The sequence below is a fragment of the Camelus bactrianus genome, chromosome 11, assembly GCF_048773025.1.
Source record: "Camelus bactrianus isolate YW-2024 breed Bactrian camel chromosome 11, ASM4877302v1, whole genome shotgun sequence".
NCBI classification, from domain to species: Eukaryota; Metazoa; Chordata; class Mammalia; order Artiodactyla; family Camelidae; genus Camelus; species Camelus bactrianus.
Genome location: NC_133549.1, coordinates 2,532,962 through 2,543,380, shown reverse-complemented (window position 1 = coordinate 2,543,380; position 10,419 = coordinate 2,532,962). Strand labels below are relative to the sequence as shown.

The window sequence follows — 10,419 nt, the reverse complement described above, 5'->3', positions numbered from 1 at the left end:
ATTGTTAATTATTATCTCTGAGTAGCGGGACCAGGATAGAATCTTTTGCCCCTTTTTCCAGACATATTATATTAAATGCACATTAGTTTTCATCTGAAAATAGCATTTTGAGACGTGTAGTACCACGCAGTGGGGAATAATACATGAATACTTACAGAGACAAGTAACTAGGAGACACCGCAGCAGCGCCACACAATGTAAAACGGGCAATCCTGATTAACACCGCTCAGTTACATAAGGATCCACAAAGTGAGAGCACCTGCTGTAACAGGGCGTGGCCCCCTTCTATTTGTCAGTTGTGTCTTCAGGGCTGAGGCAGTTCTGAGCACGGCCAGTGTCAATTCCGGTGTCTGGATGGATGCTACTGGAGGTGAGGGCACCTGCAAGCAGAAAGGAAGAACAGAAACCATCCTCTGCCTTTTCTGTCTTGTTTCTTTGTTACTTTAAAAGAGAGGCATAAATAAGATAAACTGTGTATCTCCCCTACTGAAATTTCAGTAATGAAACCGTTTTTAAAGGCTTCAGAGCTTATATTCTGTCTATAACTGTCTTTTCAACAAAGCATCATATTTATTAAATGTTAATTGACTCAGTTAATTAACTCCCTGTTGAAACATTCAAGTAAAGAACATGAAAGGCCTTACGTAAAAGAACCACACCTGCAGTGACTAGCTCAGCCGTCTTGACGGCAATGCAGTCAGCCCCCACCATCCCGTGGCCCTGAGCTCCTGATGCTGGTAAGAGAGCACGCTGCCGCCTCAGATGGAGAGATACTGTGAAAGCATTTTTTGAACTCTACAGTACTGACAAAACATAACTGACAAATCCCAGGCTTCTTTGAAGCTGTCATTTTCGGTTTCTGGCCAACCCCAGTCAATGAGCAGAACCACCCCATTCCCGAGTCATGGGACTCACGTGGGAAGAAATTTTGTAGAAATTTCCAGGTACAGAATGTAACCAACTATATGTAGAACTCTGACAAAAGAAAAGATGAAATACTCTGATGTTGAAGACACTCAAAATATTCTCCTAAGCCTTAGTAGCTGGAAAGGCTGGGCTTCTCCTCAGCCACTTATTTATTTCACAGCCAGCGAGCATCTCCCACAAACCCTGTTTCCCTGTGTCTGCTGGGAGCCTCAGGCACACTCTTGCTGTCGATCTTATAAGTCACAGGGCAGACGCGTGTCTCTCATGCCTGCCACCCCCACACAGGCTCGCCTCCTAGCCTCACTGTCTGAACTTGGCCCCATTTTCTCACCTGTTTATTTGGTATCTGTTCTTCTGTAAGCTGCATGAAATGCTTTTTGGAACAAGTCAGAAGAATGAGTGGGTAGAGAAATGGACAGTTGGACAGGTGAGAGGCACAAAGCAACAGGTCTCAAAGATGGTAAGAGCAAAGTTGTTTCGCCAACCCCCCCAAAATTCCTGAAAGAACTAAAAATTCTGAATTTTGAAAGTAAAAGGCTATCATATATAGAAATAAAATAAATGATCCTCTTCATCAGTGTTTCAAGATCTGACTCCAGATATTTTAGCAGGCCATACTGAATCCTAGCACAGAAAAATCAGATGGACTAGTGGTGAGTAAGTTCCAGGAAAACGGCAGTAATTCCTCCACTTGTGTAAAGACATACACTCACCTGCCGAAGGTGAAAGTAGAACGCATTCTGGAGAAATTTGGAAGCTTCCATTGTCCGCTTCTGAATGGCAAGGACACGGACAGCTTGGGAGCATGCTTCTAACTCAGTCACCGGCATTCTTACACTGCAGGGGGAAAAGGAGGCCCTCATTCGAGAGCAGAGGTGTTCCTGTCGTGTCTCCCAAGCCACGCCTCGGGGACTCAGTGCCCTGCAGCAGCCCGGCCCCAGGCGAGGACACGCAGCGTGGCCCACCCAAGCAGGAGGGGCACTGTGCTTGAGAAATCCCATCCCCGATGGGGGCAAGAGGGGCTGGTGGGGTTGAGTGAACCTATAAATGCCCACAGAAATATGCCTGCATTCATTCAAGTGATACAAGCAACAGTAGCAGGCTATTTAACAAAATTTCAATTTTCAGTGGAAATTTTGCCATTCCTTTCCACTTGTCCCCTGCACTCTGAGACAGGCTTAGGCTCTCTCACACCTGCAACTCTGAAGCCATAGTTGTGAAGTCATTTTAATTTGCTGCAAGTGTCCTCGCTCCCCGTGTCACTGTGTCTGTCCTCTCTTAACACAGTCCACAGTCGGATATCTTCCTGGATCTCTACCTGAGTTCCTTTCTCCTCCTCCTCAGATCCTGAGATAAAGGACAAGTGAAGACCCATGACCAGAAAAGGCACTGTGGACTTGACCGAAGTCCATAGTGACCCCCTAGGTGAGTGCTGCCCACCCCTTACCTTCGATTCTCAAGGTTCTGCCCAGGGTGACATCCAGCCCAGAGAGGTGGCCCAATTAAGAGCTATGTGGCTTGGGCACGGGGACAGGTGCAGGAGCTGGTTCCGGGGCCAGGCCCCTCCCCACGTCTGCTCCCCTCTCCCCCGAAGCCCCGCTGCCAAGCACTCAGTCTCCGTGATCTGATGTCCTTCTCTTCTACTCTACTCCAAACCCTTTTCCTTTTCCTTTTTTCCCTAATTATCCCCAGCTGGAGTGATTTTTCAATCGCAGTATCTAAAAAATTTCCTGCAGCCGAAAATGAGGTCTCCAGATATCAATGCCCATATGCTGGCTCCTGAAGAGAGCCGCTGGCTAGGGGGACCCTCACCAACACTCACGGGGCATCAGACATGTTCCAGGGTCGGCCACCCCCAACAAGAGTTTGCTGTGATCCCTATGCCCGCACAGCATCCCTGCTCACAAAAATATAGTTGGCCCACTTATCGGTTATTAAGAAGCAAAAATACAAAATTGCTCATGTTTCTTACTAAAATTATCTATAAAGCAGAAAAGGGAATTGTAATTGTAATAGAAAAGAACAATTTTGACCCCATGTTAGGTCTGTCCCTTTGGCTTTAACCCTGTGCCCTCTTTTCTAGTCTCAGACTTGCTATCTCGGCACCATTTGTAAAAGAAAGTTGCCTTTAGACTGAAATATCCAGGACAGCCTCTTCTCCTGGCCGTGATCTTGAAGGATGCTAACTAATCTGCACTTATGTAGAGATGGCAAGTTGCAAAATAGAGAATAACTTTGTTTTATTTTTGGAGGTTTTACAGGGGCAACATGATTTGATCCACATGGACAGCTGCAAGAACAGCGGATTCAAAGGACAAGCAATTCATACAACAAGAAGTTTCCAACAACCAACTGCAGTCCCGCTCCTTTTTAGTATAAAAGGAGACTCAATTCTGACTTGGGGAAGATGGTTCTCCAGGACATCAGTCTGCCATTTTCTGGGTCTGCCAGCTTTGCAAATAAAGTCACTATTCCTTGCTCCAACACCTCATCTCCCAGTTTATTGGCCTGTCATTTGGTGAGCAGAATGAGTTTGGACTCGGTAACAAAATGACTGCATTGGAGGTAGTATGTCTCCACTGTTTCCTCGTTTCCAATATGTAACATGCACATTATTTATGATCTAGTGCAAATAATTCATCAAAGACAACCACAAAAAGAAACTATACTCACCTAGCTATCAACACTGAAGTCAAAACCTGTCAATTTTATATGCTGTTTAAGAACACAACCGAAAAACCTAACATAGGGAGTCGATTCCACAGAAATAAAATTATTTCTACTCCTTCAAAACTTTTTCTTTTCTTTTCTATTTTATTTTGTTTTGCTTATTGAAAAGAAAATAAAAGTCAAATCATTTTATTTCACGCCTTTTTGTTATAGTTGCATACTTTAAATACTACAAAAAGACTTAAATTGCAATAAAAAATTGTTCATATATTAGTATACAGATATATACACAATCAATGGCGATTAGGAAAGGAATGGACATTTACTAAAATTCCACTGCAATCCAGTCTTTTACAAGCATAACATGGAATATAAGCTCTATTATCCAGGGAGCCTCACCCACATTCTCACTACTGAGTCCCTTAGTAATCAACCACTAAGTCACCAGCATAGAACCATGTGATCAGTATTTTAGGAATAAATGAGGGAATTAGCTCATTCAATTCTAAAACAAAAACCCTAAAATAAATACTGAACTTATTTACAGATAAAGAAAATTTGTCCCCAAAAAAGTAAAGTTTCTTCCTCAAGGTCACAAAGCTAATAACTGGTAAAGGTAAGATTTGAACTAATCTGCCTGATTCTAAAAACTAAGTTGGAAATCCCATTCGACTGGGGAGTGTCCAGCTGCACAGCCTATCACCCTATCTTTGTTCAGAGCTGGCCTTAGACAGCCTGAGACAGCACCCCATTCCTGTGGAACTCGAGGGCAAATGATAACAATAAGGATTTTATATCCAGCAGTTTCTTAGGTCTCATGTATATAAAGTGTCAGCAGGTCAGCAGAAAATCTCTGGGAAACATGAGTGGGTCCAGACCTTTTTACTGATTAGAAACTCAATCTATCAGGATAGAGTGACCTTCCCATGAGAGGCCACATGGACATAAACTAAAGGCAGCTGAACAATGGAAACTAGCAAGACCCCGGAACTCAAGCAAGGATCCCTGCCATCCCCCACCCAGTTGCCTCTTCATCCGCGTGGACATGAAGACAGAAGACCCGGGTTCTTGTCCAAGTTACACTATCATGGATTCTCACCCATAAAAAGGTACGACTCTATGCTGTCGTAAGTCCTTTCCAACTCAAATATGATGACACCAATATCTCAGCAGAATATCTATGTCTCCACTTCCCCTCTTCTAATAGGAGACTATTTCTGTGGACACAAAGCAGAAATCCAATTTAAAAAACCATGCAAGAAGCCAGGCGAATTTCTGCTTAAGAGACTTTGCTCTCACGCTCAGTGAATGAAAACTCAGAAAAAGTGGTCCTTCTCCCTCAGCAAATGGGAGGTAGCCTGATTGTGTGTGTGTGTGTGTGTGTGTGTGTGTGTGTGTGTGTGTAAATCAAATATAATCATGTCTGGGACGTGTACAGATTATTTTTAATTTCACTGTAATTTCATGGGGATGAGCCAACATTTAAAGTAATTTGAATGTAGTGTTCTGAGACAGACTCAGTCTCTTTTGGTGGAGGAGGTGAAAGGGGAGAGTAAAGGAGGAAAGAGGTAAATGAAGCAAAGAAGTAAGAATACTGCTAGGGAAAGGCAAGACGTTAATTTTGTTCCCCATTGCATCACATACAAATTAGGGACTGGCTTTCCCCCGATGTCTTATCGAGCACTGAGTTGCAGAAGAAGAGGCGACAGCCCATTTCTCACTGAGATTGTGACTGTACGTGGCATCTTATAGACACAAATCATTTACCCTGATCAAACACTCTAGCAGCAGGCTGTAATTCTCCTGTTTTGAGAGACAAGAAAACAGGAGTTCAAAGCGGGTAGATAACTTGACAAAAGTCAGAGGACCAGTAAACAAGAGAGGATGAATTCAAACTCAGATCTGAATGTAGAGTCTCATCTTCCCACTCCCAGGGCTGGAAAATCCTTAACACACAGGCTCCCCAGCTCCCCTGCAGTGTTCCTGGCGCCAAGCATTTCCCATGGTAATGGTCTCCAGTTCTCACAGACACAGCGCTCTGTGCAGCCAATGACCTTGATCAGACCTTGATCAGACCTTGGTCATCTACCTGCCATGCCCACCAGGCTTCACCATACAGGCAGGAAAGCTGGCTTTCAAGTGCATACAAAGCCACCCTTGGTCTAACCTGGGCTCTTCTGCGGCTTCTCCAGCCTAAAGGCAGCCATGAAAGTGCTCACAGTTTGTACGTGAGCCACACTACCTCTCTCCATCTGTGTCCCCACCTATACTACTTAGCTATGAACATTTTGAGAATCTTGGAAAAAATTTTAAAAAACAGAAAAGAGGATTCTGGAACAAGTACTTAATACTTACAATTTTAAATGACAAGTTACAAAGTGAGTATTGACAAACCGAATCTTCCTTTCTAAATGTCAGTTTTAAGCATTTAAAAATATAATAGCAAAAAATTCTCACTTACAAAATTAACAAAAACACAAACAATAATCTGGAATAAATTCAAAAATAATGCCCATATTCTAAATGGAGAAACTTCAGGACTGTATTGAGGGTTAAAGTAAGAGGTATGAATGTAGAGACATAAACATATTGCATGGAGAAAAGCAGTTTTGTAAAGATGTAAGTTCTCCTAAGAATAATTCAAAACTTACTAAAAAATCCCATGAAAATTCCAATCTGATTTTTTTAACTTGAACAAAATATTTTGGAATTCTTCAGGAAAAATAAAGTCATAATACTTGACAAGAAAATTTGGGATGGAAGAAAAGAATCAAAAAAAAATCAGACTGCCAGTTATTAAATAAATTTTTACAATATGTAAGATATGGTGCTGGAGTAAGGAAAGGAGATTGACAGAAGGGAACCATGAGCTCAAAAAGAGACTCTAGTGTATGTAAGTATTTCGTACAGGTGGGATTTCAAATCAAAGAGAAAATTATGAATTCAATAATTGTCCTGGGACAGAGAATCACCTGGAAAGAATAAATTCCATTCCTGTCATAATGACCACAAGATAAATTGCAGATAGTGATGTAAATATTAAAAAGTACTAGTAACAGCAAATACAACTCTTTGCTCTTATTAACTCAACTTCTCCTCACTATAACATGTACTATTATAATCTCCATCTTAGAGATTAAAAAAACCTACAGAAGAGATTTATTCCATTATAAGAGAGTATTTCTAAGAATAATGTCAAAGATAAAACCCATAAGGAAGACATTTACTATCCTAAGAATAGTTTGAGCCACAACAAAAATCAGAAAACTTCCTGAACAAAATGAAAGGAAAGAAATGACAAGAAAAAGCTCTGTGATACATGTTGATGAATTCACGAAGTTAATTTTCATAACATACAAAAAGCTGTCACAAAGCAACAAGAAGCTCCCTCACTTAAATGTGGGCAAAGGACAAAAGGAATCATTCATTTTAAAAAGTCAAGTGGCTAATGAGTGAAAAATGCTCAAAACTTCACTGGTCATCAAATGCAAACAAAAACAATGAAAAAGCACTTTTGCTTATCATATTGGCAAATATTTTTAAGATATTCTAGCTAGTGTCCATCTGTGGGAGAACAAATCATGAGCGACTTTTTCAGAGGATGACATATCAATGGATTTGTAAGCTCTGAAAAACGTACATACACACTGACTCAACTCCACTTCTAGGAATCGTTTCCTTTAGGAAAAAAAAATCAGTCCAAAAAGATGTACCCATCAGGGCATTTACACAGCACTGTTTACAAAGGTGGGAAGAAAAACTGAAGTGAAATCATATCCAGCAGTAGAGAATTGGTTATATAAGTAATTGTGCATTTTTTCATTCCCCAATGGAGAAGGAATTTCTAGTCACTTGAAAGGAGTCTGTGATGAATGTAAATGTCACATCTAGGGACTAAATTTCCAGAAGCCTTAACTAATGGAATACACATACAAGATCACAGGATGGTCTGTACAAGAAGGATGCAACTCAAACATTCTTTCTGACAGTGGAAAATGGAGAAAACTTAACTGTCCACCATCAAGACAATGATGCGGTAAATCAAGGCGAGCTGCGGGCACTGAGGGAGCTGGCGTTTCGCTTTGGTCCAGGGCTTTGTCCACAGCACTCTCCCACCAAATGTGTCCGTGGACAAGAGACGACACCCGCACATCAGGAGACCCCTCCAATCTATCTGAAAGGACCGGGTGAGTCTGGAGCGGGAGGACGTCCATGATATACCCCTGAGTGAATAAAGCGAGCTGCAGAAAAAACATATAGTATGGTCTCATTTTTAAATAAAGCATATATACACACACCTATACATTGATTTCTCATATGTGTATATATATGTATCTCATAGGCCTAAAGGTCATGAAATATATATACCAAATTTTCAACAGCTTTTACTCTCAGGAAATAATGGGAAGGGAGTTAGGGGCCTTCCTGTACCACCACAGTTCTCTTTTCAGTATTTCAGTTAAGTATACTTGGAATTTAAAAGTTTATTTAAGTCCGAAGTAAAATGGACGATGCCTCCATAAGACAGAATGCTACACTGGTTTTTAAAAATCATGCCAGGGGAGATAGAATATTGTAGAAAAACATGTAATAAGCCGAATGGAAAATGGAGGTCTCCGAACAGTAAACAGGGACGGAGTGCTCACTGGTTTTTATGACAGAGATGATACACACTGACGAAAAGAACAGAAAATGAATGTTAAATTGTTAATTATTATCTCTGAGTAGCGGGACCAGGATAGAATCTTTTGCCCCTTTTTCCAGACATATTATATTAAATGCACATTAGTTTTCATCTGAAAATAGCATTTTGAGACGTGTAGTACCACGCAGTGGGGAATAATACATGAATACTTACAGAGACAAGTAACTAGGAGACACCGCAGCAGCGCCACACAATGTAAAACGGGCAATCCTGATTAACACCGCTCAGTTACATAAGGATCCACAAAGTGAGAGCACCTGCTGTAACAGGGCGTGGCCCCCTTCTATTTGTCAGTTGTGTCTTCAGGGCTGAGGCAGTTCTGAGCACGGCCAGTGTCAATTCCGGTGTCTGGATGGATGCTACTGGAGGTGAGGGCACCTGCAAGCAGAAAGGAAGAACAGAAACCATCCTCTGCCTTTTCTGTCTTGTTTCTTTGTTACTTTAAAAGAGAGGCATAAATAAGATAAACTGTGTATCTCCCCTACTGAAATTTCAGTAATGAAACCGTTTTTAAAGGCTTCAGAGCTTATATTCTGTCTATAACTGTCTTTTCAACAAAGCATCATATTTATTAAATGTTAATTGACTCAGTTAATTAACTCCCTGTTGAAACATTCAAGTAAAGAACATGAAAGGCCTTACGTAAAAGAACCACACCTGCAGTGACTAGCTCAGCCGTCTTGACGGCAATGCAGTCAGCCCCCACCATCCCGTGGCCCTGAGCTCCTGATGCTGGTAAGAGAGCACGCTGCCGCCTCAGATGGAGAGATACTGTGAAAGCATTTTTTGAACTCTACAGTACTGACAAAACATAACTGACAAATCCCAGGCTTCTTTGAAGCTGTCATTTTCGGTTTCTGGCCAACCCCAGTCAATGAGCAGAACCACCCCATTCCCGAGTCATGGGACTCACGTGGGAAGAAATTTTGTAGAAATTTCCAGGTACAGAATGTAACCAACTATATGTAGAACTCTGACAAAAGAAAAGATGAAATACTCTGATGTTGAAGACACTCAAAATATTCTCCTAAGCCTTAGTAGCTGGAAAGGCTGGGCTTCTCCTCAGCCACTTATTTATTTCACAGCCAGCGAGCATCTCCCACAAACCCTGTTTCCCTGTGTCTGCTGGGAGCCTCAGGCACACTCTTGCTGTCGATCTTATAAGTCACAGGGCAGACGCGTGTCTCTCATGCCTGCCACCCCCACACAGGCTCGCCTCCTAGCCTCACTGTCTGAACTTGGCCCCATTTTCTCACCTGTTTATTTGGTATCTGTTCTTCTGTAAGCTGCATGAAATGCTTTTTGGAACAAGTCAGAAGAATGAGTGGGTAGAGAAATGGACAGTTGGACAGGTGAGAGGCACAAAGCAACAGGTCTCAAAGATGGTAAGAGCAAAGTTGTTTCGCCAACCCCCCCAAAATTCCTGAAAGAACTAAAAATTCTGAATTTTGAAAGTAAAAGGCTATCATATATAGAAATAAAATAAATGATCCTCTTCATCAGTGTTTCAAGATCTGACTCCAGATATTTTAGCAGGCCATACTGAATCCTAGCACAGAAAAATCAGATGGACTAGTGGTGAGTAAGTTCCAGGAAAACGGCAGTAATTCCTCCACTTGTGTAAAGACATACACTCACCTGCCGAAGGTGAATGTAGAACGCATTCTGGAGAAATTTGGAAGCTTCCATTGTCCGCTTCTGAATGGCAAGGACACGGACAGCTTGGGAGCATGCTTCTAACTCAGTCACCGGCATTCTTACACTGCAGGGGGAAAAGGAGGCCCTCATTCGAGAGCAGAGGTGTTCCTGTCGTGTCTCCCAAGCCACGCCTCGGGGACTCAGTGCCCTGCAGCAGCCCGGCCCCAGGCGAGGACACGCAGCGTGGCCCACCCAAGCAGGAGGGGCACTGTGCTTGAGAAATCCCATCCCCGATGGGGGCAAGAGGGGCTGGTGGGGTTGAGTGAACCTATAAATGCCCACAGAAATATGCCTGCATTCATTCAAGTGATACAAGCAACAGTAGCAGGCTATTTAACAAAATTTCAATTTTCAGTGGAAATTTTGCCATTCCTTTCCACTTGTCCCCTGCACTCTGAGACAGGCTTAGGCTCTCTCAC

At 42.3% G+C, this 10,419-nt stretch overlaps 1 pseudogene; it reads right to left on the bottom strand.

The window, feature by feature from the left end:
• Positions 1–10,419, bottom strand: part of LOC141579009 (trafficking protein particle complex subunit 9 pseudogene) — a 168,473-nt pseudogene that overhangs the window by 74,774 nt on the left and 83,280 nt on the right.